Source organism: Capra hircus, chromosome 22 (genome assembly GCF_001704415.2).
Source record: "Capra hircus breed San Clemente chromosome 22, ASM170441v1, whole genome shotgun sequence".
Taxonomy (NCBI): domain Eukaryota; kingdom Metazoa; phylum Chordata; class Mammalia; order Artiodactyla; family Bovidae; genus Capra; species Capra hircus.
In genome coordinates this window covers 49,321,718-49,349,690 of record NC_030829.1, presented here as the reverse complement: position 1 = coordinate 49,349,690, position 27,973 = coordinate 49,321,718, and the positions used below count along the sequence as shown (strand labels likewise).

Genomic DNA, 27,973 nt, shown 5'->3' with positions numbered 1-27,973 from the left:
GCACCACCAGGGCAGTCTCAGTTTGGGGGTGTTTGATGCTTGTATATTAGGTCTTTTGGGAGAAGGGAGGGAGATAATAAGACTTCTTTCTCAAGTTTCTGCCCCACTTCCCTGGTCCCTTTTTCCTCTGTTTGGTCATTTTTAGGGCTCTCACTCAAACCTACTTCAACATTTGAGACCAAATCTGCTTTATTTATCACACAGGGAGTCCAAGCTAAGAGGCCAACTGGGGAAAATGTAAGGCATGGATCAGGGAGGGGTTGGAGTGGTGATGTGACCTTGGGATTCAGAGAAAAGTGAACCAGCTTTTGAGACGTCCTTTAAGATCATAGTATGAAGTCTCCTTACTTGAATAGGCAGAGAACTTCCAGAGGTTTTGCAAATGCTGCTCTCTGCTTAGAAGCCTGCTATTTTCAGGTGGTTACGAAAATGTCTTTAGGCAGATGAGCCCTTTCCTTCCAGAGGATAATCTAGATGGAAATCCACGTGTATATATGTACGACACAGTGACAAAATTTAATTTAGGTTCAGGTAACTGATATCAGATCTTTTCTTGAAAGTCTCTTCAGACAAGGGAGAAGGGTATCAAGGTAAAATTTCCTGAGTCTCAGAAACCAAGGGGTGAGGCAAGAATGGAATATTTGAGGCCATGTGACAAGTATGATACTTTTGGAGCACCTTCTGCAGATCTAAATTCCCATCAGTAGTTTGGGAACACGAACTCCCAGGTTGGTAGGTGCCCAATATGCTACTAGAGATCAGGGGAGAAATAACTGCAGAAAGAATAAAGAGACAGAGCCAAAGCAAAAACAACACCCAGTTGTGGATGTGACTGGTGATGGAAGCAAGGGCCGATGCTGTAAAGAGCAATATTGCACAGGAACATGGAATGTTACGTCCGCGAATCAAGGCATATTGGGAGTGGTCAAACAGGAGATGGCAAGAATGAATGTCGACATTTTAGGAATCAGCGAATTAAAATGGACTGGAATGGGTGAATTTAACTCAGATGACCATTATATCTACTACTGTGGGCAAGAATTCCTTAGAAGAAATGGAGTAGCCATCATAGTCAATAAGAGTCCGAAATGCAGTACTTGGATGCAATCTCAAAAACAACAGAATGATCTCTGTTCATTTCCAAGGCAAACCATTCAATATCACAGTAATCCCAGTCTATGTCCCGACCAGTAATGCTGAAGAAACTGAAGTTGAATGGGTCTATGAAGACCTACAAGACCTTCTAGAACTAACACCCAAAAAAGATGTCCTTTTCATTATAGGGGACGGGAATGCAAAAGTAGGAAGTCAAGAAACACCTGGAGTAACAAGCAAATTTGGCCCTGGAGTACAGAATGAAGCAGAGCAAAGGCTAATAGAGATTTGCCAAGAGAAGGCACTGGTCATAGCAAACACCCTCTTCCAACAACACAAGAGAAGACTCTGCACATGGACATCACCAGACGGTCAACACTGAAATCAGATTGATTATATTCTTTGCAACCAAAGATGGAGAAGCTCTATACAGTCAGCAAAAACAAAACCAGGAGCTGACTGTGGCTCAGATCATGAACTCCTTATTGCCAAATTCAGACTTAAATTGAAGAACATAGGGATCATTTAGGTATGACCTAAATTAAATCCCTAACAATTATACAGTGGAAGTGAGAAATAGATTTAAGGGACTAGATCTGATAGAGTGCCTGAAGAACTAAGGACAGAGATTCATGACACTGTACAGGAGACAGGGAGCAAGACCATCCCCAAGAAAAAGAAATGCAAAAAAGCAAACTGGTTGTCTGAGGAGGGCTTACAAATAGCTGTGAAAAGAAGAGATACAAAAAGCAAAGGAGAAAAGGAAAGATATATCCATTTGAATGCAGAGTTCCAAAGAATAGCAAGGAGGGATAAGAAAGCCTTCCTCAGTGATCAGTGCAAAGAAATAAAAGGAACAATAGAACAGGAAAGACTAGAGATCTCTTCAAGAAGATTAGAGATACCAAGGGAACATTTCATGCAAAGATGGGCTCAATAAAGGACAGAAATGGTATGGACCTAACAGAAGCAGAAGATATTAAGAAGAGGTGGCAAGAATACACAGAAGAACTGTACAAAAAACACCTGCACGACCCACACACATAATCACAATGGTGTGATCACTCACCTAGAGCCAGATATCCTGGAATGTGAAGTCAAGTGGGCCTTAGGAAGCATCACTACGAACAAAGGTAGTGGAGGTGATGGAATTCCAGTTGAGCTATTTCAAATCCTGGAAGATGATGCTGTGAAAGTGCTGTACTCAATATGCCAGTAAATTTGGAAAACTCAGCAGTGGCCATAGGACTGGAAAAGGTCAGTTTTCATTCCAATCCCTAAGAAAGGCAATGCCAAAGAATGCTCAGAGTACCACACAATTGCACTCATCTCACATGCTAGTAAAGTAATGCTCAAAATTCTCCAAGCCAGGCTTCAACAATACATGAACCGTGAAATTCCAGACGTTCAAGCTGGATTTAGAAAAGGCAGAGGAACCAGAGATCAAATTGCCAACATCCGCTGGATCACCGAAAAAGCAAGGGATTTCCAGAAAAAACATCTATTTCTACTTTGTTGACTATGCCAAAGACTATGACTGTGCGGATCACAATAAACTGTGGAAAATTCTGAAAGAGATGGGAATACCAGACCACCTGACCTGCTTCTTGAGAAATCTATATGCAGGTCAGGATGCAACATTTAGAACTGGACATGGAACAACAGACTGGTTCCAAATAGGAAAAGGAGTACATCAAGGCTGTATATTGTCACCCTGCTTATTTAACTTATATGCAGGGTACATCATGAGAAATGCTGGGCTGGATGAAGCGCAAACTGGAATCAAGATTGCCGGGAGAAATATCAATAACCTTAGACATGCAGATAGCACCACACTTATGACAAAAAGTGAAAGAACTAAAGAGCCTCTTGATGAAAGTGAAAGAGGAGAGTGAAAGAGTTGGTTTAAAGCTCAACATTCAGAAAACGAAGATCATGGCATCCAGTCCCATCACTTCATGGCAAATAGATGGGGAAACAGTGGAAATGGTGGCAGACTTTATTTTTTGGGCTCCAAAATCACTGCAGATGGTGACTGCAGCCATAAAATTAAATTAAGATGCTTACTCCTTGGAAGGAAAGTTATGACCAACCTAAATAGCATATTGAAAAGCAGAGATGTTACTTTGCCATCAAAGGTCCGTCTAGTCAAGGCTATGTTTTTTCCAGTAGTCATGTATGGATGTGAGAGTTGGACTATAAAGAAAGCTGAGCACCAAAGAATTGATGCTTTTTGAACTATGGTGTTGGAGAAGACTCTAGAGAGTCCCTTGGACTGCAAGGAGATCCAACCAGTCAATCCTAAAGAAAATCAGTCCTGAATATTCACTGGAAGGACTGATGTTGAAGCTGAAACTCCAATACTTTGTCCACCTGATGTGAAGAGCTGACTCATTGGAAAAGACCCTGATGCTGGGAAAGATTGAGGGCAGGAGGAGAAGGGGAAGACAGAGGATGAGATGGTTGGATGGCATCACCAACTCAATGGACATGAGTTTGAGTAAACTCCAGGAGTTGTTGATTGACAGGGAGGCCTGGCATGTTGCAGTCCATGGGGTCGCAAAGAGTCAGGATTTAGTGACTAAACAACAGAGGTGTGAAGGCCTAGAAGAAAAACGAAGAGGGAAGGAGGATTTTTTTATTGTCTTGATTTTATGCGGAAAACAAAGCCCACTTTAAGAATTTTTTCATCATTTCGTCAATATTCATTTCTTGAAAGAGGGAGAAGGAAGGGAACCTGGGCCTGTTGTGTAGCTGACACAGTTCACTCTTCCCCTTAACTGGAGCCCAGATGGCAATAATTCCCAACTTGAGGGAAGAGAACCTGAATCTTTAACTTCCCTCTCAGTATCAGTGATCAGGAAAGCCCTTTTTGTCCCTGCCTTTGAACAGGAAACCGGTCGGGAGGGGAAAAAACCTAGTGACATGGTGCACATCAATTTCAAGAGTCCCTGAAATCTGCGCCCAAGCTCTGTAGGAGGCGATAGCAGTAGTAACAATCATCATTGGCAGCGTCAGCAATGACCGAGACCCAATGTTGAGTCGCACATCTCCGCGCCAGGCACTTGCAACATTTCATATAGTCCTAACAAGCCTCCAAGGTTATCCCCAAGTGAGGAATGAGGAGGAACCGAGACTCACTTGAATCACTGACTTTCCAACGTGCCTCTCTAATGGCTAGCAGGGTGCAAACTCATTCTTTTGGACACACCACTAAAATCATTCTCAGGTTTCCGGCCTGGGACTTCTGTGCTTCATTCACTCCTGAAAAAGTTAGCATAAATGGCTCTGTAGAGGAAGGAGTCGCAATCCGTCCGGCGTGGGGGAACAGCGGCTTCCGACAGGCTCTCAGCGGAACTTTCCTGTTCGAGGCGCGTGTTCCCGTCCGGGCGGCCGGGCGCGCGGGCCGGGAGGGGGAAGCTTTCTGGCGCGGACCGCCAGCGGAGGCTGAGAGCGCCGCCGCCGGAGAAGACCGACGCTTAGCCGGAGCCAGCCCGTGGCGCCCGGGCCTGGCCGGTTGCCTCCCTCCATCCCCGCTGCCACTGCCGCAGGCACTGCCAAGGCGGGCGCAGCGGAGCGCTCGGCCCCTCGGCCCTACCCGGCCCGGCGCGGCCCCGAGCCGCGGCGCGGGAGGTGAGTGCGGTTGCCGGCCCCCGGGCTCCCTACTCGGGCCGCCGGGACCCGCAACAATGGGGGCCGAGTGGAGAGGCGGCCCGGGCCCCTGGCGCTCAGCGGCCTGAGGCAGCAAGCCGGTCCTAGTGGCCCAGGCCTTTGGGCTCTGGATCCCACCTGGGAAACTCCGGTGGCTGGAGGCTTGGCGGGGGTCTTGGCCTCCACCTGGGGCCTTATTGGCTTGGTATTTAGGACCTTTGTACCCGGGAAAGGGAGTCGTAGGGACACGGAGACTTAACTGTAGTGGCGTGCGCTCTTAGCGCCTGATGCAGAAGGCCTGGAGTCTGGCCATAGCGGGTGGGTAGCGGGGAGGGTGCGTTTGGAATTCTAGGGGGCCTCAGTGTGCCTGCCTGGTCCGGAAGGCGAATCGAGATGCGTCTCTCCTTGCCCTCCTCCCCACCCGCTCAGGTCTGTGAACTTGGCAGAACGGGATCTGGCTGAGGGGAAAACGGTGTTGAGTATTTAGCTTCCCTGAGGTAACCGGTGATTAGTTCCTGGAAAGGCAAGGAGCTCAGCTGGGCACAGGGGAGTTGAGCGAAGAGATGGATTCTCCAGGGCCCAGCATCCCAAAGTTGAGTGATTCTCAGAAAGGGAACTTGTCACAAGAGTGTCACAGTAAGTCATGTTGGCTACCTTGGCGTTAGGGTGAAGCCGGAGTTGTGAACTGGAGAGTATAGAGGAGGGTTGGTAGGCTGCTGAGGTTGGAGAATTGGCTTTTTGTGGGCCGTTGGTGGTGGCAGCCTGTGAGATAAACAAGGGACCTTTGCAGAGTGGGCTTCCTGATAGAGAATGACCTCTTTCTGCGGGGGAGGGGTGACTCAGATCTATTAGAATTCCTGCCACTTGCTAGTGGTTGTGGCTGAGTATATTGGTGGCTGGGCACTGAGGTAGATGGGGCTGGAAGGCGGCGTCTGGGGGCTAAATTGAGTTTGTTCCTGAGTAGAAGTGTGGACCATTCCTTTTTACTGCGAGTTAGACTGGTAGCTGTCATTAACTGTGTTTTAAGTAAAAAATTTCTTTGTGGTATTTGGACCCAAAGCATTCCTCTGTTCATTTTTTTTTCCCTTCTTTGTTTTTGAATTATGACTCATGCTTTCTTTTCAACACTGTGGCTGTTGTTTATAATGATAGACAAACCTAGCATAATATATGTAAATTTTAGGGTTTTTCACCTCACTTTTTCTAAATCTAAATTAATTTCAGAGCCTCTTTTCACTGACTTGTGTGTCATTGTTTAACGTGTGCAGCTCTAGAAAGGGATGTGCAAACTCTTTTACAGTTTGTCAAAAGTTCATTTTATCCCTAAATCCATGAAACTTCATTTTCTCCTACTGCCACGAAGTCATTACATTAAATCTGCTAAATCTTAGTGACTGTCATTTCAACTCTCCCAGGACATTATCTTCACTAGAAGTGTTGTCTCTCTGGTCTGTACACGGTGTCTTATCTGTATCATTGAAAGGCAATATGCAAATTCCAAGTAGCTGAGGCCTGCATCTATTTTACGCACCAGAGTTCTCTATGGAACATTCTCAAAAGTTGGTATGTTGTCTGTAGATGAGATATCAAACCTCGTGTGGGGAAAAAAAAGTGTCAGAGTCATTGTACTTTCAGAGTTTGTTTAGTGTTAGGAGTTCTATTGCCTCTTTGGAGCATATTAGAGTATAAATTTTCAGATGAGATGTGAGGTAATTCTATTTGTAGTTTTGCTGATGGTTCTGGGGATTTTTTTTTTCCCTTAGTGTTTAAAAAATCATGTATTTTCCTTGAATTATTCTTTCCCTGTCTTTTTCTCTTGTAAGTAATTCATTCTTCCATAAACAAATATCTATTGAATTATGCCAGGCCCTGTGTTGGGCACCTCCGCCATGGTGATGTTATTCTTGTTTTAATAATAGTAGTTCATATTTTAGAAGGTGCTAAAGGTCTGTGAAGGAAGAAATGATTGAGGCATTCAAGCTTTTAATCTGTAAAAGCATTGAGTACAGTTTTTTTTATAAAGTTTTGATTCTGACTACTGACAATTGATTATATATTTCCATGGGAGAAGTTCACAATGGTATGGGATTGTTTTGGATTATTTAATTTGCATACACCTGTTAACCTGAAGTATGCCTGTAGACAAACCACAAGGTAAACATTTTGTGGCTGTATCTTGATGGGCTGTGATTTACAAATACTATATGTTTGCCTAGGTTCCTTAGGAAGCCATCACACTTTACTTCCCACTGTGGTTTTGAGAGCATGAAGGTGTTGCTTATTGCCTTTGTCTGGTTCACTGTATATAGACTGGGAGTGTCTGCTGATGGTGGGAGTGCTGTCTCTAGAACAGGAGGAATAAAATTGAGGTAAGGCTCAGCCTATTTGATATTCCTTGCCTATTAATTTTTACTTCATAAATTATGTTTGAAAGCTTTTTTGCTGTAATTGTTAATCTCCATTCTGATCTAGTTAAATGAAAGTCTGTCCTTTGCTCTCTTCTCTGTCTTGCTGCATATGTATTTTGGCCAAAAATAAGAGATTTAAAATCAAGGCATGTCGATAATAAATTCTTTGAAATATGTCTCACTTTCCATCAGGAATAGCCAGTTGATTAAACTAAGTAAAAACTGTTTTATTTGTTGCTTTGGAGGCAAACTGATGGCTGAAAAATGTTTTTGACTACCTCTTAGTCAGATGGATGACCTCAGAGACTCTTGGAAAGAAGGCTTAGAGTGTTTGATTTCTTTGGAAAAATTCTGAGGCGTCCAGGATGATGGAAAGCATGGGTTTTGAAGTCATCCCATCTGTACCTCTTGCTAGCTTTTTGACCTGGGTAAGCTTTAACTTCTTTGTGCCTTGTTTTTAAATTTTTTTCAGTCTGTGAAATGGGGCTAAAGAAAATAACCTCTGCAGGCTGTAATGAGGACTGGAGATGAGGGCCTAGTGCTTCATGAGTGGTCAGGGCTTGCTGCTAGTAGTAGTTAGTGTCTATCGTTATGTCCGGATACTCTTCTCAGTAGTATTAGTGCCAGGAGTGTGGCTGGGTGCTGTACATGGCTGAGAGGTTCAGTTTCCTTGTGTAGTGAGGAAGGCAACCTTCTATCTACTGCTGTTGGCACCCTGGTCAGGTGAGAGAATTGTTGAGTCCACACTATAAAGTCCAAGGTCATTCCTGGCACTGGTAGGTTTTTTCCTGGCAGTTTCTATGGAGATGCCCAGAGGTAACTGTTTGGCATGTCCTTGTTTTGGGAACAGTGGGCATTCCCAGTGACGAAGTGCTGGGATATGCTAAGCAGCAACATGTTCTGTGTGGCCCCTGATCAGGGTATTTCTCTAGCTTTCTTCTGTTGGCATCAGATACTTGACTTTGGTCTTTTTGCCTGAAAGGCTCTAGATGCTGGAGAAATTTGTCTAATTTGGGCTAGTTTGATAGAATCTAGCACTCTGTTCAGAAATGTTTTTGATGAACAGAAGGTTCACAGGCTTTGTTATAGAATTGTTCAGTTTTATTTTTTCCTCGTGAGAGGGGAAAAAAAAAAAAAGTTGAGAGAAAAATAAGAATGAGCCAGACAGAAATGATTCAAAATAACTGGCCCTGAATCTCTTCCAGTGTTTCTTCATCAAATCCCCCTCCATTCAGAGTAGTCTTTAACTCTAGTTAAAAGTAAATAATATGCCTCTGGCCTCGAAATACGCGAATATTTAGATCCTGGTATGTCTCTACTTCAACATGTCACAAGGACCTTTGTGACCTGGCCTCTTTGATGTCTTACTCTCCGGTCCCTCTTCTGCCACAAATCCTCTGTCACTTTAGGTTCCAGTCATGTGAGCTCCTTGAAGGTCCCAGGATTCTCAAGCTATTCCTCTCACTAATTTTCCCTCCCATTCTAGTGCTTGTTTGACCCTTAGGCTTAAATTTACTAGGAATGCAGGCCCCACCATCACTTAAAGCCCTTCCTTGATTCTTTCCGGATTAAGGTGAGTGCCTTTCCTTTGTATGGCCATTGCAGTCTGTGAAAGCTTCTTTCATAACCGGTGTACCCTTAACTTTGGGTATTTTTGTGTATTTTCTGTGCCTACATTGTGAACTGCTGGAGGGCAGGACCTGGTCTTGTTTAACTTTACATCTCAGTACCTAACCATTTCTGTTATAGAAGTAGCTACTCAGTAAATGTTCAGTGAACAAATGAATGACCTCTGCATGCGAAGTGTCATGAAATTATTCCTTGTGACGCTGGTGATGTGATGAGAGTTCCAGTTTCATGGGCACGCCTGATCCTGGCTGAAGCAGTGCTACCGTCTTTATATTTCCAGGTTGCTGAAAGCAGTGCTTTAGTTTGCTTTCAAAATGTGTTGCTTATTCTGAACGTTAATGATTTTGATGCTGGGGAGCTATTACCTTCTCTCTTTGGGTCTTGCCAGAAGTTTTCCTTGGAAGAGAACGTGACACTTCTTTAGTTTATCCAGATCTTCCATTGGCCATTTACTGCTCTGAGCACTTTGTCCTCACGTGGGAAGAGCAGTGACTCGTTAGTTTGGGCTACAAAGTCTCCATTCACCTACTTCCAGCCTGGGAGTGAGTAATGGATTTAACACCAGGATGTTGTGACTTTTGTCAGCTGACAGACTTTTTGAAGATCCAGCTGAGCTGAGTATCGTCATAATTCAGGATATATCGTTTGCCCAAATTTTATTGAAGAATTTCAACTCCGTGATTATGAAATTAGCTGTTTCAGTTTTTTGTCCAGCCTACCACTGTACTAACACTGAAACTGATATATTAGTTCTTTGTTAGAAAGCTCTGTTGTTCTGAATTACTAACCTGGAAGTAATGGAATTGTGCCAATTCATTTAGTCACCCTCTTGGCTCTTTTTAGTTGTAAAATAACTTGAGAATATACTATCTAAATCACTTTAAATTAATTTCCATGGTTGATCAGACCACCTAGGAATCCCACTGGCCAGGTGGAAGGAACTTTATTGAAGCCTGCATAATGCAGTTATTCTTTCATGTAAGTGACGTAACAGACCACAGGAAGGGAAAGCGTGGCAAGTAACTGTAGTTAAAGATAAAATTGACATGAGAGAAAAAGGAAAGCTGAGACAAAGCATAAGGCACTTTAAATGTGGCAAGCAACTGTTAAATTGAAGAAATTCGTGAGCAGTGTTGAAATCTTGAGAAGAAAATTGTTATAGGTGAAAAGCAATAAAACTATGAACAATTTCATCCAAATAGGCACATTGAAGGTACTTGCACCCTTTTATGGTTTCACAGCACCATTGATGAAAGTGGTAAGTAGGTAGAATTGAAGAACGTTTCCTTTACTATTTTAAGTATAATATAGCTTGTGTATGTATGATAGAACAGAGAGAGGTGAAATGGCTTGCTCTCGAGTGCACAGAGCCAGTAAGAAGGAGCTGGAGATTCATGCCAGGTTTTCTAAGCTTGGGGCCCTTCTTACCGTGCTCAGGGGACACTGTTAGGGCTTCAGTTAGAGGTGACTGCTGCTGCTGCTGCGTCGCTTCAGTCCTGTTCGACTCTGTGCGACCCCGTAGACGGCAGCCCACTAGGCTCCGCCATCGCTGGGATTCTCCAGTCCCCCGTTATTCCAGGTTTCTGGCCAGTAGAGGATACACAGTCCACCCAGGGAGTGGAGCCTCTGCTCTGTTAACAGCAGCCTAGTGACTCTGGAAGAGCTGGGTGCCAGGGGAAGGTGGGGAGCCCAGAAGGAGCTCCTGCCTTCCTCACAGATCCTTTAGGGGTTATGAGAAACACCCAGAAGCAGGCGGAGATGGTTTTGCACTTGAGACCCAGTGACTCAAATTGGGATCTTCCTCCTAATGGGGTGATGTGTAGAAACTGGAAGAAGAATGAACGTCTGGAAGAGTCCTTCAGGGGTCATTCTGGGTTGAGCTTAGTGCCTTCCCATCGCACCGTCTCTCCAGCTTCTCTTCTCCACTGTCTCACCCACCTCCCAGCTTACTGTGGATGCTGGTTTGCCGTGGTCCACAATTTCCGTGCTGCCCTGCCTGGGTCTGAGAACGCGCCTGAACCTTTGCGCACTGCCTGCTCTGCCAGTTGCCAGCCCTGAATTCTCTCCCCGGCTTCCCTGGCGGCCCCTCGGCTGCCCAGTGTTCCTGGGCTGCTGTGCTTGTCAGCAGCTCCCACTGCCTCACTGATTGAGCTGTCTCTGCCCGGCAGGTGCTGTCCTGCTGAATTCGCAGACCGTGGTTCCCACAGCAGCGGCTGCACAGGTCCCCAGGCTCCTTATTCCCTCAGGCCCAAGACCTGCTCTCTGTCTCCCTCCTTCTTGACCTGTGACCTCACCTGAGGGCTCACTGATGTTTTTTCTCCCTCTCCTTTCAAGTCCTTAACTTTCTTCCTGATTATTCAGGTAATACATGGGTACAGTTAAAATTTAGATATTTTTAAATAAGCAAAGGAGCCCATAATCCCATATCTCAGTGTTAACTACTCTCATGAATTTGGTTTATGTTTATCTACACTTTTTTCCACTGGGTATATGCTGATATCTCCGGGAGGATCCCTTTGAGAAGGAAATGGCAGCCCACTCCAGTATTCTTGCCTGGAGAATCCCATGGACAGAGGAGCCTGGCAGGCTACAGTCCATGGGGTTGCAAGAGCTGGACACGGCTTAGCAACTAAACCACCACCATATGCTGATATGGACGTATTTGTGTTTCTGTATATGTGTGACATAAAATAATTCCTTTTTCCCAGAATTGGGATCACAGTATACCTACTTTTTTAATAGTTTGCGTATTCATTTAATGCATTTTTTCTTGTGCATTTTCCTATGTGCCTGACACATCTCTGTTGTATCTTTTAATAGTTTATAGTATTATATGTTTTTAACAGTTTTCCTAGTCCCCTGGTGATAGCCATTTGTTTCTTACTCTTTGAAGTAACATCCTTGAGATATATCTTCCTATACCTCTTTGTGTGCATTGTATATATCTTTCTGTGCCCTGTGTACTTCCTGGGATAGATTCCTGCAACTGGAAAAATTCCTAACAAGTCAAGACTTGTGATTGTTTATAATTTTACTAGATATTATCACGTAACTTTTGAAAGGTTATATCAGTTTATATTTCTCCTCTAACAGGGAGATATAATTTTAATATTTGACAGTTGAATCCTAGATAACTCACTTTTATTTATATTTCCTTATTGAAGGGGGATGAGCATCTTTTAATGTTTTTGTTTCATATATAGATTGGTTAATGAATTGCTCACTTGTCTTCTTTCTAGTATCTTCCTGTCCTCCCTCTTTCCCCTTTTTGTTTTTACCTACACACAAGGTAGAACCGGAGAAGGCGAGGCACCCCACTCCAGTACTCTTGCCTGGAGAATCCCAGGGATGGGGGAGCCTGGTGGGCTGCCGTCTGTGGGGTCACACAGGTCGGACACGACTGAAGTGACTTAGCAGCAGCAGCACAAGGTAGAACCAAAGTAGTTTGGCCTTTCATGCTATCCTAGCCTCTCCTTCTTATGCCTGGGCATTCTATCTAAGATGCAGTTTCATAGCCATTTCCTCACTTCTTTCTTTAGCTATACCTCTTCATCCTTTGTGATCTGGCTTCTGGTCCTGTTTTCCTCCTGAATACCAACTCTGAGTGAATTCCTTGTTGCCCAGACAAAGATGTTTTTTCTTGATGTTTGTTGCTCTTCATTTCGACTGATTTCCCTTTGCAGAGAGGGAAGCTGTGTGTAAGTGAACTTTTTATTATGGAAAATTTCAAACATACACAGCATCAGGGAGTCTAGTATAAGGAATCCCATGTAGCGATCACTCATTTTCGGTCATGATTAATATTTCCCCAGTTTTTTCTTTCAATTATCTTTCCCACTTTTTTTTTTTTTCTGTTGCTGGCATATTTCAAAGCTCTTCTCAGACTTTGTCATGACATGAGTGCATATCTCTGTTGAGAGCATTTTATTTCTTAAACATCATCACCTTGCCATTTTCTCTTTTTAAAAAAAAATTCTTATTTTTCTTTTCAGCTGTGCTGGGTCTGTGCTGCTGCATGGGGACTTTCTCTGGTTGTGGCAAGGTGGGGGCCACTCTTGTCTGCAGTGCACAGACTTACTGTGGCGGCTTCTCTTGTTGCGGAACCTGGGCTCTGGTTTTCCCAGGCTTCAGTAGTTGCAGCTCCCAGGCTCTAGAGCGCAGGCTCGTTAGTTGTGGTGCGTGGGCTTAGTTGCTCTGAGACTTGTGGGAGCCTCCCAGACCAGGAATCAAACCTGTGTCTCTGCACTGGCGGGCAGATTCTTAGCCACAGGATGATCAGGGAAGTCCACCTCGCCATTTTCTATCCTTAATAATGAGGACTTGATATTTAATCCTAGTTCTGATACTGGCTATTTAACTTGGACAGTTTGTTTTTTTTAAGTTTTTATTGGAGTATAGTTGCTTTACAATATTGTATTAGTTTCTGCTGTACAGCAAAATGAATCAGACATCCATTAACGTGTATCTCCTGTTTTTGAATTTCCTTCCCATTTAGGTCACCAAAGAGCACTGAGTAGAGTCCCCTGTGCAGTGCAGTAGGCTCTCATTCGTTAGCTGCTTTATACACCGCAGTGTACATTTGCCTATCCCAGTCTCCCAGCTTGTCCCATCACCCCTGCCTACCTGTAGCCGTATATGCGCTCTCTACATTTGTGTCTCTGTTTTGGCTTTGGAAATAAGTTTCACATGTACCACTTTTCTAGATTCCACATATAGTGAATATTATATGATATTTTTCTCTCTCTGATTATTCATTCTGTGTGACAGTCTCTAGGTCCATCTGCCCGCATCTCTGCAGATGGCATGATTTTGTTCCTTTTTATGGCTGAGTAATAATCCCGTGTGTGTGTATATATATATATATATATACACACCACATCTTCATCTGTTTGTCTGTTGATGGACATTTAGGTTGCTTCTGTGACCGGGCTACTGTAAATAGTGCTGTAGGGGACATTGGGGTGCATGTATCTTTTTTGAATTATAGTTTTCTCTGGATATATGCCCAGTAGTGGGATTGCTAGGTCATATGGTAGTTCTGTTTTCAGCTTTTTAAGGAACCTCTATACTGTTCTCCACAGTGGCTGTTTGAGTTTACCTTCCCACCAACAGTGCAGAAGGGTTCTCTTTTCTCCACCTCCTCTCCAGCGTTTATTGTTTGTAGATTTTTTGATGATGGCCATTTTGATTGCCATGAGGTGATACCTCATTGTAGTTTCAATTTGCATTTCTCTAATGATTAGTGGTATTGAGCGTGTTTCTTTGTGTTTATTGGCCGTCTCTCTGTCTTTGGAGAAATGTCTATTTGGGTCTTCTGCCCATTTTTTGATTGGATGGTTTGTTTTTTGGAAGTTAAGCTGTATGAGCTGTTTATGTATTTTGGAGATTAATCCCTTGTCAGTTGCTTCATTTGCAAATATTTTCTGCCATTCTCAGGGCTGTCTTTTTGTCTTGTTTATGTTTTCTTTGCTGTGCAAAAGCTTTTAAGTTTAATTAGGTCCCATTTGTTTATGTTTGTTTTTATTTTCATTGTAACCCAGGTTTGTTGGTTTTCCTCTTCTGCTCCCTCTGTGGTCTGACCCTCAGAAATCTAGCTCTTTCACTCCCACCACTTGAGGCTGTCCAGGTGACTCGATTCCGTAACCCTGGTTTCATTTCACCCTGGCTTTTGGCCGTGTCTTTCTGGTCGTGTGGGTGAGCGTAACGTGCCGTGAACCAAGTCTGCCCCCCAGAGCTGCGCCCAGTGTCGCCACTCGCTCTATGGCTCGGGCAGTTGACTCACCTCTCTTGATCTTGGCGTCCTCAGTCAGATGGATGGTAGGGCTGGATTAGAGTCTGAAGTCCTGTGCAGCTGTATCAGCAGCTGTGAGAAGGTGCTTTCAGAAATGTCTTGCTCACCGTACGTGGGACCACATGCATCATTCTGCTCCCCAAACAAGCTTCTGGCTTTTCCCGCCTGGCCTCTCTCAGGAAGTCCATGCTTTCTCCTGTGGCCTTTCCCTTGCATTTGTCCTCACCATGGGGCCAGTTATTTTGTGGCTAGTTCTTCAGTTAGTCCTGACTTCTGGCTCTTCCTGGAACGTCCCTTTAGCCCTTTTCAGCTTTGCATCTGGATTCACGTTGTTTCCTTTGGCTGTCCTGTTCAAGTCGTTTCCTCTGAGCCTGTGTTGTGGCCAGTTAAACTTCTGACCATCTTTCTAGACTGAGTTCAGGTGAATCCACGTTGGAGATGGTTCTCCCTCTCTCGACTCCATGACTGGCAGCACATCAGTGACATTTCACAGTATGCTTGGTACTTCAGGTGTTTGTGTATATACATTTTTCTTGCTTTCCCGTGTATTCTCCTTGAGTATAGGTACCACATTTACACACTGGGTAATTTTTCATCCTACAGTGTCTTGGCACAATTCTTTGTACTAATAGTTTTGCAGTTAATTCCAGTCTTGAAATTCAAAGAATCCTCTGTTTTCCCGTCCTGTCTCAGAGTTGGAGAGATTCTCCAACTCTTGGGTAATAGTTCAGCTTCTCCAAAGCACAGCTGGCCACACTACATTGTTGTTGTCGCTGTCTTTAGTCGCTAAATTGTGTCCGACTTTGCAACCCTGTGGCCACTGGGGTCCTCTGTCCATCGGATTTCCCATGTGGGAGTGGGTTGCCATTTCCTTCTCAGGGATCTTCCTGACCCAGGGATCAGACCCGCTCCCCCTGCCTTGGCAGATGGGCTCTTTCCCGCTGGAGCCGCTGGGGAGGCCCTCGCGCTGCGTGTTACCGTGGAGCAGCTGAAGGGAGTCGTCAGCGTTGATTGGGAGCTGATGCACCACGTGCTAGGCAGTGTGCTTGTTAGTGTATTTTTTCACTTAAAATCTTCTACATGTACTGTTATTCTCGTTTTACAAATAAAGACACCTAGATCTAGAGAAATTAAGTAGCTTCTTTAGCTAGAAAGTGGCAGTGCTGGGACTCTGACCCAAGCCATCTCATCCTGGAGATGAGCCGCATTCTGAACTGGTGTGCTGTTCTTTTGTCCGAAACATGTTTCCTGCCAGTTGGCCCTTATATGTTTTATGTTTATTTTCTAGCACTTACCAAGTATCTCGCATGGATTTTTTTTCATTTCTCCCCAGCCGCCCAAACCAGCTGCCCCTCTGTTGTTCTTTCTGATTCTGGTGAAGGGTATGCCAGACTTCAAGCCCGAGACTCACACGTAATTTTTCCCTTTCCTTCCTGTGAGTTGTCCCTAGTAATGCCTTATCCCTGTTTCATGCTTTCTGGTTTCTTTCTTCTTCACCCAGGCCCTCCATGTCCAGTCCAGGATTATAATGGCTGACTTTCCTTCCTTCCTTCTCTCATTTTTATATAGTCCTTCTGAAAGGGTTGCCTGTCACCCATCTCTCTCCAGGTACAAATCTGTTTTTCCTGTAGCGGGGGGTTCCTAAAAGCCAGTTTTCAAGCTGTGTCACAGTCAACTGTGGGGCCTCTTTTCAAGCATATAAAGTCCTCACTATAATACTGTGAAGCCAGTGCTGTTGTTTCCAGTTCACAGATGAGAAAATAGAGGCTCAGTGAGACTGTCACTCTCACAAGATCTCTGCTATTGGTGGTCTGTGTATTTTTAACAAACTCCCCAGATTCTGTTGCCCTTGTGGTTTTCGAAAACACCAGGCAGCCTTCAACCCCATTTAGAATGCTTCCCCTACGTCTTCTGATTCTCTGTGGTTCCCCCTCCATCTAATGGATCTGACATTCTGTAGATTTTAATCTAGACCATGCCCACCTTGCTGATGTCTTTCCCAATAGCATCCTCCTGGACTGGTTCTTTCCCTGGCTCTCTGACTCCCTGTCCAGACTCCTTTTCAACATTCCCTCAAGGTTTGACCTATCCTTGACTTGGTTCCCCCACTTTCTACACTCCCTGAGTATCATCCCTACTTGAGGCCTCAGCTACCTGAATGTGACAGGAACACCCAAATCTGTATCTCTGACCCCCAGCCCATTTTCCGGCTGTTTCTGACATTTCACCATTAATACTGTTAGCTGCTCCATCATTTGAGCTGGAACCCTGGATCAAGGACCAGAGTTGGAGTTAGAAGTCTAGGTTGGAACTGCACTCTCCCACTCTCTCGATAGTATCACCGACTCAGTGGACATGAATTTGAGCAAACTCCGGGAGATGGTGGCTGACAGAGGAACCTGTCGTGCTGCAGTCCATGAGGTCAAAGAGCTGACCTGACTTAGCGACTCGACAGCAACAGGAACTCTCTAGCTGGGTGTATTTGGCAGGTCACTTAACCTCTCTCAAACTTAGATTCCTTATTTGGAAAGTGGGAATAACATTGCTTTCTTCACGGTATTATTGTGAAGATTCAGTGAGAGAATGTAGAAAAAAACAATCATTGGATCGTGATCTGTGGAGTCCTCCCATGTATATCAAGTTCTGTGATGGATACTAGGAGATAGTGGTGAGCAAGGCCGCCCTCACGGCCCTGCTTGGCTGCTGTAGTCTTACTGGGTTTGCGTCCTTGGTCTCTGAGATTCCCTTTTTTCTCCTTTCACTTTGCTACTACGTTAGTTCAGGGTCTCCTCACCTTTTGTCCAGACTGTTACAACCGCTTCCTGCTTAGCCTCCTTGCCTCCACAGAGCTACCAGTGTTCGTTTTAAATTGGGAATTCAGCTCTTTTCCGGTTATCGCGGCGTAGGGAACTATGAGCAGCAAAGTCTCCTGCGACACCGTCTAGGAGGCGGTGTGGGAAGTCCTGCACGGAACCAGCGCAAGCGCAGAAAGTTTTTGGAGACGGTGGAGCTTCAGATCAGCCTGAAGAACTATGACCCTCAGAAGGACAAACGTTTCTCAGGCACCGTCAGGCTTAAGCCCACTCCCCGCCCCAAGTTTTCCGTGTGTGTCTTGGGGGACCAGCAGCATTGTGATGAGGCCAAGGCTGTGGATAATCCCCCACATGGACATCGAGGCACTGAAAAAACTCAGCAAGAATAAGAAACTGGTCAAGAAGCTGGCCAAGAAATATGATGCCTTTTTGGCTTCAGAGTCTCTGATCAAGCAGATCCCCTGAATCCTGGGCCCAGGCCTGAACAAGACTGGCAAGTTCCCTTCCTTGCTGACCCACAATGAGAACATGGTGGCCAAAGTTGATGAAGTGAAGTCCACGATCAAGTTCCAGATGAAGAAAGTGCTGTGTCTGGCAGTGGCTGTTGGCCACGTGAAGATGACAGATGATGAGCTTGTGTACAACATCCACTTAGCTGTCAACTTCCTGGTATCATTGCTCAAGAAAAATTGGCAGAACGTCAGGGCCTTGTACATTAAGAGCACCATGGGCAAGCCCCAGCGTCTGTACTAAGGCACAGCTTAATAAACGATACTAAACCAAAAAAAAAAAAAAATTGGGAATTCAAGTGACACCTCCCTGCTTGAGATCCTTCAGTGGGGTTCCCACTGGGGACACATGGACTGTAGGGAGGATTGCATGGAGATAGACACTGAGTCCGCTTCTGAGCTCAGCAGAGAAGCGCTCAATGGCATAACAGTTATGTCTGCCAGGGGTGCAGACAGAAAGTGGTGCCAAGTGCCACATATTTGCCAGTCCTTATATAGGACAAAGTTCAGACTCTAAACACGGTCCTCAGGACACTGCTGGATCAGGATCCGGCCTACTTCTCATCTCTCGCAATTTCCTCATGAGCTCCCCAGCTGCTAGTCCTGCAGAACTGTACTCCTGCATATCTCCCTCTCTCTGAATGACTTCATCAGTCTCTTCTTAAGGAAAGCTCCGTTTGCCCTTTGACATTCAGATCTGTTGCCTCCTCTGGGAAGTCGTCACCACCCTTTCTCAGCTAAATCATTTCCTTCTCTGCCCTATAGAGCCTTTTCCTCCCTCCTTACCTCCTCCCTTCCTCCTTCCTACCTCGCTCCCTCCTTTCCTTCCTTCTTCCTTAGTATAATTCACATACTATAAATTTCCACCATTTTTAAGTATTTAGTTCAGTGATTTTTGTTACATCACAAGATTATGCACCTATCACTACTATATAATTCCAGAACATTTCCTTTCTACAAAAAGAAACTTGTACTCATTAAGCAGTCACTCCCTCTTCTCCCTTCTCCCTATCCCCTGGTAACGGCTAATCTACTGTCTGTTTCAATGGTTTTGCCTATTCTAGGCGTTTCAGATATATGGGCTCATACAACATGTGGCCGTCTGTGACTGGCTTGTTTCACTTAGCATAATGTTTTCAAAACTTGCCCATGTTAGTACTTCATTTCCTTTTATTGCTTGATAATATTCCACTCTATGGATATGCCAGATACATTTTATCTATCTAGTCATCAGTTGTTGGAAGAAAAACTTTGGCCATACATTGTACTTTGGCTTCCCTAGTGGCTCAGGCGGTAAAGAATCCACCTGTATTGCAGGAGACCTGGGTTCGATCCCTGGGTCAGGAAGATGCCCTGGAGAAGGCAATGGCAAGCCACTCCAGTATTCTTGCCTGGAGAATCCCATGGACAGAGGAGCCTGGTGGCTACAGTCCATGGGGTTGCAAAGAGTCAGACACGACTGAGTAACACTTTCACTTTCTTTCATGCTCGTGGTGTGTGTTTACATGTCTGTGTCAGTGGACTGGATGATTCCTGGAGGGCTCCAGTCGTCACTCTATGAACAGGTTCTCTCATCTCTGGATCTCCAGTACCTGCCAGTACTGGCCAGTAGTAGATGCTTAATGATGAGTCATTTTATCTCCTTTTCCAGAAAACTTAGAAATATCTTCTGCCTTTTCAGCACTTCTCAGATCCAAGTCATGGTTCCTGTGTGGAATGTCTTCTCCCCTCTACACTTATCTAAGTGAGCCTTGCTTCTGGGGTTGTCTCAAGGTCTGCTTCCTCCAGGAAGCCTTCCTAACAGCATTCAAACCTCAATCTGTTGCTTTCTTCTCGGAACTCTGGTATATTTGGGATCTCTATCATTCATTAGGCACTTGTAGTCTTACCTGTCTTACTTTCAGTAGGTTGACACTAAGCCCAACAACACTTAAGATTCCCTTTTTGCACTCCCAGTACAGAGGTGCTGTAATTAATGTAATGGAATTATATCTAACCTTTTACCTTGCTTGAATTCAATCATGCACTTTACAAATGAAGACAGAAAGTAACGAATAGTGGTTTAAATAATGGGATAACTTATACTCACCATTTTACTCAGTGAGTGAGTACCCAAAGGCAGTGGATGCAGTCGGGGTTGTTACAGTTAAAATGATTGACACAACCTATAAATGTCAAGGATTCTTGATCACTGTTTAGGTGGTGTGATGCTGAGTGGACATATTCAGTAGTAGGGCAGCAGGGAGGAAGAATTGAATGCCCATGAAGAATTGCTGAACCGGTTCAGGCAGCAAAATACATGAAGGGTTAATTTCTGAATATTATACTCTTTTGGAAATATTTCTGGTGTATACATTTATAGAAAATAGACTTCCCTGGTGGCTCATATGGTAAAGAATCTGCCTGCAGTGGAGGAGACCTGGGTTCGATCCCCGAGTGAGGAAGATCCCCTGGAGAAGGGAATGGCTGCCCTCTCCAGTATTCTTGCCTGGAGAATTCCATGGACAGAGGAGCCTGGTGAGCTACAGTCCGTGGGGTCGCAAAGAGACACGACTAAGCAACTAACACTTTCACTTTCTCTGGGAATACATACAGAAAACTATTCATACAGTATTTTTGTGGACAATCGGAAAGGCCTTTGAAGGATGATTCTGACTATGGATGATCTTTTTTACGTGCTGCTTTAGGCCCTCATGTGAACCCTAGCTAAGACGGGATCTCTGTGGCAGATAGTCGGTGAGCTGTGGTTGGCAGTATGAGGGCTTGCCTGTTGGTCACTGGATGTGGCTACCGATAGGAGTCGTCACAGCCTGAAAATACGATGCTGCTCAGGATGGGGGTGAGGCCAAACAGGATTTGTTCACTGATGACTTCGTAGAGAGAGAATACGTGTATAAAGATATTGGTCTTACAGTTATAAAGTCATGTATCCATTTATTGTAAAACAAAAGAATAAAGAAGAAAATAATACCTTTTTTGGTAACACTGTCACTCAGAGATAAAAATGTTTGATAACCTTTTGGTGCTTTTCCTCCTTGTCTTTTTTTTTTTTTTTAGCTATGCATATATATACTTGCAAATGTGTAATTCTGTTTTTAAAACTGGGATCTAAATGCTTATTAAGTTTTTTTTCCACTTGTTATACAACATTATACTGTTAAGATGGTCTTGAAAATCTACCTCTGAAATTTGCTCTACTGTATCTATTTTATGTTCTCAAAAAGACTTTTCCTGATAGGTCGGAAGATCTTTGGCAGAGCCATGTATTCATGTATTGATAGATTTGCTCGTGAGCTTCTCCAGAACTGTCTTGCACGTTCTGGTTAGGGCAAGCTGGAATTCGCCGATTGACTCAATCGGCGTGCTCACTGCAGATTCCTCTGTCGGAGACTTGTGACCTGATCTCATCTGTCAGCTGCCCCTGTTAGACCTGCCCTTCTAATGACTCTGCAGTAGATATTTCAGATTAAGTGTTTATAACAGTTTTTTTTAGATGTTTAGAGGAAGGCTTGTGGCGTTCTTTGTTATTGTTATCAAAACCATGTGCTGTGGCAGCATCTTAATGAACAATTCCATGTCAAGGGCATTTTGGCAAGTTTTTCTCCTTTGAAGATTCATTTCTCTTCCTATTCCATAAGTGAAAGTAGCAACTAATACCTTGTGACATGTACAGTCAGTACAGTTCTTATAAGAAACCAAATCTATGAATTAGTTGCAGCATCAATAAATTAGCCTGTTGAAGTAGAAACTGTTACTCTTTCATACTTAATGTGTTTGAATTTTGTTTCCAATGATAGTCTTCCTTCCCCAGTTTGTCTCTCTCCAGCTGCCTAACCTCTTCTAAGGGATCTTGAATCTTAAATGTGAACAGATTAGTTTGTCCTGCTAACGTAAAGCTTATCTTTGGCATAGCAGGGAGACAATCTGTGTTTCAGGTAACTGTTCATTTAGTAACTTCGGTGTCTTGGTATGTTTTGCCTCCCCTGCTTGCTTCAGAACTGGTGCATTCTAGAGTCTTCCTTGGTTCCCTTTTTGAGCTAAGGGTTGGCCTTTTGCTGTGGTTTTTTCTGGCTGTCTCGGTGTCTTTCCTTCCCTACTGTTGTATCCACTCATTGTTTGTAGACTTGGTTTATCCAGTTTTGTCTAGGAGGAATGCCTGTTTTCTGGGCTTGGGGCCAAGTTTTTCTTACTTAACTTTCGGGTAAAACTACGGCATCCCAGCTGTTGTTTCCAGAGTTGAACTCTCTGAAACCAGTTATATTTGTTTGGAGACCAGATAGCACATTTTATGGTGGAAGATGTTGCATACATTTGGGAAATAAAAATAGGCTCTCCCTAAATGGGCCGTTGGTTGCCTATATGAGAACCAACACACTGATGGGTTTTGTACAGTCTCAGCTACCAAGGCTTCAGGTGGGCTGGAGCTGAGATAAGGCTGTAATGTTTTCACGAGAGACACTGTAAAAGAAGCTGCACGTCTGCATAGGATTCGTTTGTGTTAAGTTATTGAGTCCTTGTCATGTTGCTGGGTCACATACTGCACGAACGCTTCCAGCACCTGAAGTGTGGGTGTCATTACCCCAAATGAGGGAAAAGTAAATAATTCGCTCCAGTTAGCTAGAGTCTCTCTGACGTCCAAGAGTTCCCTCTCCATGATAGCAGTGCTGATAGTAACAGCGAGGCTGTGCTGGAGCATCTGGTCTCCAGTCTAGGCTGGTGTCCAAGGGGGAGGTGACCGCAGCTCCTTAGGCCCCATTAGGGAAACCAGGAAGAGGCCTCACGGGTCTTTTACTCTTTCACTGAGGCTTGAAGAACAGTACCCTGCTAGCCCTTTACCTCCTAATAGTTCTCAAATCTGATCTTTCCTCTGTTTTTTTTTTTGCATTTTTACTGGCTATTTCCCGTCTCTTCATATTCCATTTCATCTAGCAAATATTTCTTCCAGGTCATGTTTTGAGTGCTTACACTGTGCTAAAAACCGAACCGTGTAACTTCACAGTACGCTTTACATTTATGTTCATTCACCACCTTCTTCTTTAATAATCCTTGAAGGTAAGGAATGCCTCGTTTTTGGAGTGTGGCATCTATGGCCCTGAGGGGTGACTTGCCTGGGGCTGCACTGAAAAATGCGTGGGATTCCAACTTGAAACAGCGTATTCCTGTGCTTTTATATTCTATATTCTGTGGTGCAGAGGGATGTTTATAGTACCCAGAGCTGGTCATCTTATTTTGGTCTTCTTGTAGGATAATATCCAGTCTCAGCAGGGTGCTCGGTGATCTAGATCCTGTTGCGTTTCCGAGTTTGGTTTTGACTCTTCCCCCGTACTTCCTGCTTTATGCTCCAGTAATGCAGTCTTCTTGGATTTGTTTGATTTCACGTCTGCTTTTGTCTATCACTGATTGTTCACACAGTCGTATCTTTGAGCCTCCTTGTCTCTGTTTGTCTTCAGCATCTCCTCCCCGCCCCGCCCCGTGTGTGCTCGGCCTTTTCAGCCATGTCTGCCTCTGCGACCCCATGGACTGCAGCCTGCCAGGCTCCTCTGGGATTCTCCAGGCAAGAACACCAGAGTGGCTTGCCATGCCCTCCTCCAGGGCATCTTCCTGACCCAGGGATGGAACCCACATTGTTGGCAGGTGGTTCTTTACCCCTAGTGCCACCTGGAAAGCCCTACCTGCCCCACATTACCTAACTCTCCAAATCTTTCTTCAGAACTCACTTTGGGCCTCATTCCTCTTAATGCTTGATCTGTCCTGACCTGTGTTTCCTCCCTATCTTTGTGTCCCTGGTAGATGATAGTTGTTTAGTATGTTTTGGTTGAGCTGAGTAGAATTTTGGAAAGTATCGCTGTCTGGAAAAAGATGTTCAGAGACCACCAAAGCTTCTTGTTGAGCTGTTTTGTCAATTTTAATAACTTAGTTAAGGGTCAATTTCTGACATGAGGAATGTAACTTGTTATTAAAAACAGCCCAAGGTTTTTCTGAGTTTTGGCATTTGGATGTGTTAGAACTATCTTTGTGGAACCATCTTTTCCCTCCCTTTTCAAACTGGACCTCCATTGCTATTCACTCTCCTTTGTTAACTAGTACCCTGACTAGGAGGCTGAATCTTTAGATAATGGATTTGATTTCATATGGTGTGTGCACTTTGCAAGTATTGGCTCTCAGTCATCATCGCTTCTCTTTCTCTGGAGCTTTATAGAACAGCCTGATTCTAGATTTCAGAGCCTCTTTATGTCAGGGTACAGAGAATGTGCATCTTCGTAAAAGAACTTCTTGGTTTCTAAGTCATGGTTTTTGCATATCCCCACCCGCTGCCCCCTTGTGTTTATCAAAAATCAACAGTCAGCAGTTCGAATGTAAAATACCATAGTTTTTCCTTCATCGATTTGCTAAGATGTTATTGCTTTCAAACTCTTTTCTGTGCATAAGCATTCAGTAGTATCTTTAGTGAATTTTAACTGATTGTTAAGTCTGCTGATAAAGAAAGTACTGACTTTCCCTGATATTGGAAGAGGCCCAGGTGTGGGAGGATTAGTTACTTGCTCAGTAGAATATCAGCTTGTCCTCTACAGATGATGATCCCTTTTTCTTCACTGAGGTTCCTCTCATGTAATTCTCTAAATATGCTGTTGTTATTTTCAAATCTTCCTTAAGAGTCAATTACTTCCTGTTGTTTAGAGGCAGCCCAGAGGAGACAACTTTTGGAAAGCAAAATTAAATAATCAGTTCACCTTCTGATGGGCTTTTCAGGGTTTGTGAGCTGGTTATAGCATCTTTATCCCAATATTAATGTGTTGTATATATACAAGCCTTCTGAAGTGTTTGAAACTGCTGCCAGAACCTGGTAAGAACTCAGGAAATCCACAGATCAGGAGTAGCTTCCCCAAAGCAGTGAAGCAGTCTGTCTGTCTCCCTTACACAGGGAACAAATGCCCACTGTGGGCCACAATTAGCAGAATGTGGTAGATTTGGGATTCTCCTTTCGATGTAACTGAGAGTGTGAGATTTGTTACCTAGGATGCCTAATCAAAGGTGAGGAGTGAGGAGTTAGAAATAGATGGCATAGAGCCGAAGTGTAAGAGATGTTCTTGGAGTCCACCCTTTCCTTTAACCCTCTAGAGAAGAGGCAATTTAATAATATTAGGATTCAGTAAATCTAGGTATATGTGGCTTCTTGGGTAAACCAGATATAACCTGTTGAAGAAACTAGCCCAGATATGATGTTATAAAGAGGGGGTAAAAAAGAGTTAAAAGGGAGCAGCCACAGCTTTGTGGAGCATGTAGTGCGTGTTTATAATAGGATGTTGTTAGGAAACACGAGGATCCTGTGTTTGATTCCTTGTTACCAATCCGAATGAAGGAAGCTTTATTTCTTCCCATTTTGTTGATGATAATGGAGGGTGTAGGACGCCTGAAGGCAGTGTCCAGAGAGGAGAACAAAGGGGACTTTTCCCTCCTGTCCAGCGCAGTGTCGGATGCTTTGGGAAGTCTACATAACTTGCCAGGATTGAGCCTCATGAACATGTATAAAGGTTGTGCTTCCTCAGGCTCAGGTTCTCTTCTGTTGAGATTCAGACCTTTTGTCTATAGAGTTGCTTAACACCCAGTGCCCATTGGCCCCACTTCTTTTGTTTTTGAGAAGAAGAGGCTTTGAGGCAACAGTACTATCAGTTTCCTGGGCAGGTAACTGGCCTACCCCAGGAATGGTCCCCTTGTCTGTCAGGCTACAGAGCAGAAGGGAGCCTTTGTCCTTCTGATACATCCCTGCATGGGTGTTCTCTCTTCACGGTGCAGGTAGAGCTTTAGGAATCTGGCCCTCTCGACTCTTGCTTTTGTGAGTCGTCCCTCCTCTGTACTTTTGAATTATGAGCTCATCTTCAGTAAGGCTTTATCTTAGTGGTCCTGGTTGAGGTATATCCAAGAGATGTTATAAATTTACTTCTAGGCAATGCAGAAGCATCCCTTGCTTGGGACCACTTTAGTTTTGGTTAATTTCTTAGACCATGTAAGTAAGTAAGTTTGTAAGTATGTATTTCAACCTGAGACTGGTTTGAGGGCAGTCCTAGTTACAGACTCCCATTGGACATCTTTTTTTCTCCCTCCAACCTAAATTGACACAAGATTTTATGTTGTCTTCTCTGTTGGTGGTTAGATTTTTTTCCCCCCCTAGACCACTCTTTCATGAGAGTATATATAGAGGTCTCAGTCCCTTCTTTTCAGCTTCTTTGAACCCAGGGTATTATTTCTGTGTCTCCCTGCTCTACCCCGTCCCCAAGACTGATACCCTCCTCTTCGCCTAGGACCGCTGTAGTGAGAGAGCTCATGGTTTTTGTGGTTTCAGTTTGCCTTTCGTTGTTGGTTCTTGGGGGTTTCTCTTACTTGCTGTGTGGGAATAGTTGTGCATGCAGAATGGATGCTGATTATAATTTCCTCCATATTTCCAGATGCTTCGCAGTGAGAAAATTGCAGGCTCTCTTCCACTGCCAAGGGGCCAAGCAGGACGTCCTCGTCCAACTTGGTAGATGTACTTTGCTCATTGTGTTGCACTCTTCCTGGTTTCCACCAGCTGGTTTCTAGGGCTGTTGACCTGAAATCTTCCTCTTGTGCAGTCCTGCACTCGAGACTGTGGTATACCCAATAGTCAAGCTCTCACTCTCAGTTAATCATTTCTTTCTCAGATAATTTTATGGGCTTTTGCTGCAGCAGTGGAATCAGCAGGGAAGCTATAAAGTGGCACACTTAGTGTTGGTTTGTGTTCTTTCTGAAATTTGAAATGGAGTGCCTTTCACAGTTCTTGATCAAGATAACAGCAGCACTAATGGTATTTAAAACTGTGTAGGTTCTTTCCATCCTTCTGTGTGAGTGGCATCTTTTAGAAGCCAAGTTCAAAATGTATAATTATTTTTTAAATGTCAACATTTTATTTACCCTGAAGAGTAAAATACAGCTTGTATTAATGTAATACTAGTATCAGGTCAAAAACCTAAGTAGAGGCCTGCCTACTTTGCCTTATCCACACTGGTACAGAAATAATGACATGGGCTTCACCAAGAGCAGAACTGTCTTAAACAGGGACTTTGGAATATGAAGAGGCCCACCTGTCAGAATTGTTTGTTATGGAAGCCAGTGGTTTTATTTGTAGTTAATGGAGAGATGACAAGGATAGTGTGGAAATGGCTGTGATGTAGGGTGTTCAGTTCTTTTCTCTGTTAGCATGGCTGAGTGGCAGCCTCTAACCCTGGGTTCAGAATGCTCTGCAGATGAGCCATTGACTTAGCTGGGCCTTTTGTTCAGCCTCACTGTTATGTAACAATGAGTTGCACTCCTTTTTCTTGTGTTTTGTGGTGAGCAGGAGAGAAAATGAGCTCCCTATCCTGTCCTTTTTCTTTTCTTTCTTTTTTTTTTTATTATTTTAGTACCATTTTATTTTAGTGGGCTAAACAATTGGATAAAAATGTGTGTGCTGGATTGTGAGGTAATTTTTTTTTTTGGCTTTGTTTTATTTTTTATTTTTATTTTTGTTTAATTTTTATTTTACTTTATTTTACTTTACAATACTGTATTGGTTTTGCCATACATTGACATGAATCCACCACGGGTGTACATGTGTTCCCAAACATGAACCCCCCTCCCTCCTCCCTCCCCATAACATCTCTCTGGATCATCACCGTGCACCAGCCCCAAGCATGCTGTATCCTGCATCGGACATAGACTGGCGATTCGATTTTTACATGATAGTATACCTGTTACAATGCCATTCTCCCAAATCATCCCGCCCTCTCCCTCTCCCTCTGAGTCCAAAAGTCCGTTATACACATCTGTGTCTTTTTTGCTGTCTTGCATACAGGGTCGTCATTGCCATCTTTCTAAATTCCATATATATGTGTTAGTATACTGTATTGGTGTTTCTCTTTCTGGCTTACTTCACTCTGTATAATCGGCTCCAGTTTCATCCATCTCATCAGAACTGATTCAAATGAATTCTTTTTAACGGCTGAGTAATACTCCATTGTGTATATGTACCACAGCTTTCTTATCCATTCATCTGCTGATAGACATCTAGGTTGTTTCCACGTC

General features: G+C 44.0%; 1 protein-coding gene and 1 pseudogene across 1 annotated transcript in view; both read left to right on the top strand.

Annotated features, from left to right (window-relative positions):
* RAD54L2 (RAD54-like 2 (S. cerevisiae)) overlaps nucleotides 4,517-27,973 on the top strand; it is an 86,373-nt gene continuing 62,916 nt past the window's right edge. The window contains exon 1 of the mRNA XM_018038216.1: nucleotides 4,517-4,728. The gene's annotated coding sequence lies outside the window, so the exon portion shown is untranslated. The remainder of the gene's footprint in view (nucleotides 4,729-27,973) is intronic.
* On the top strand, nucleotides 17,459-18,175 carry LOC102191188 (annotated as a pseudogene).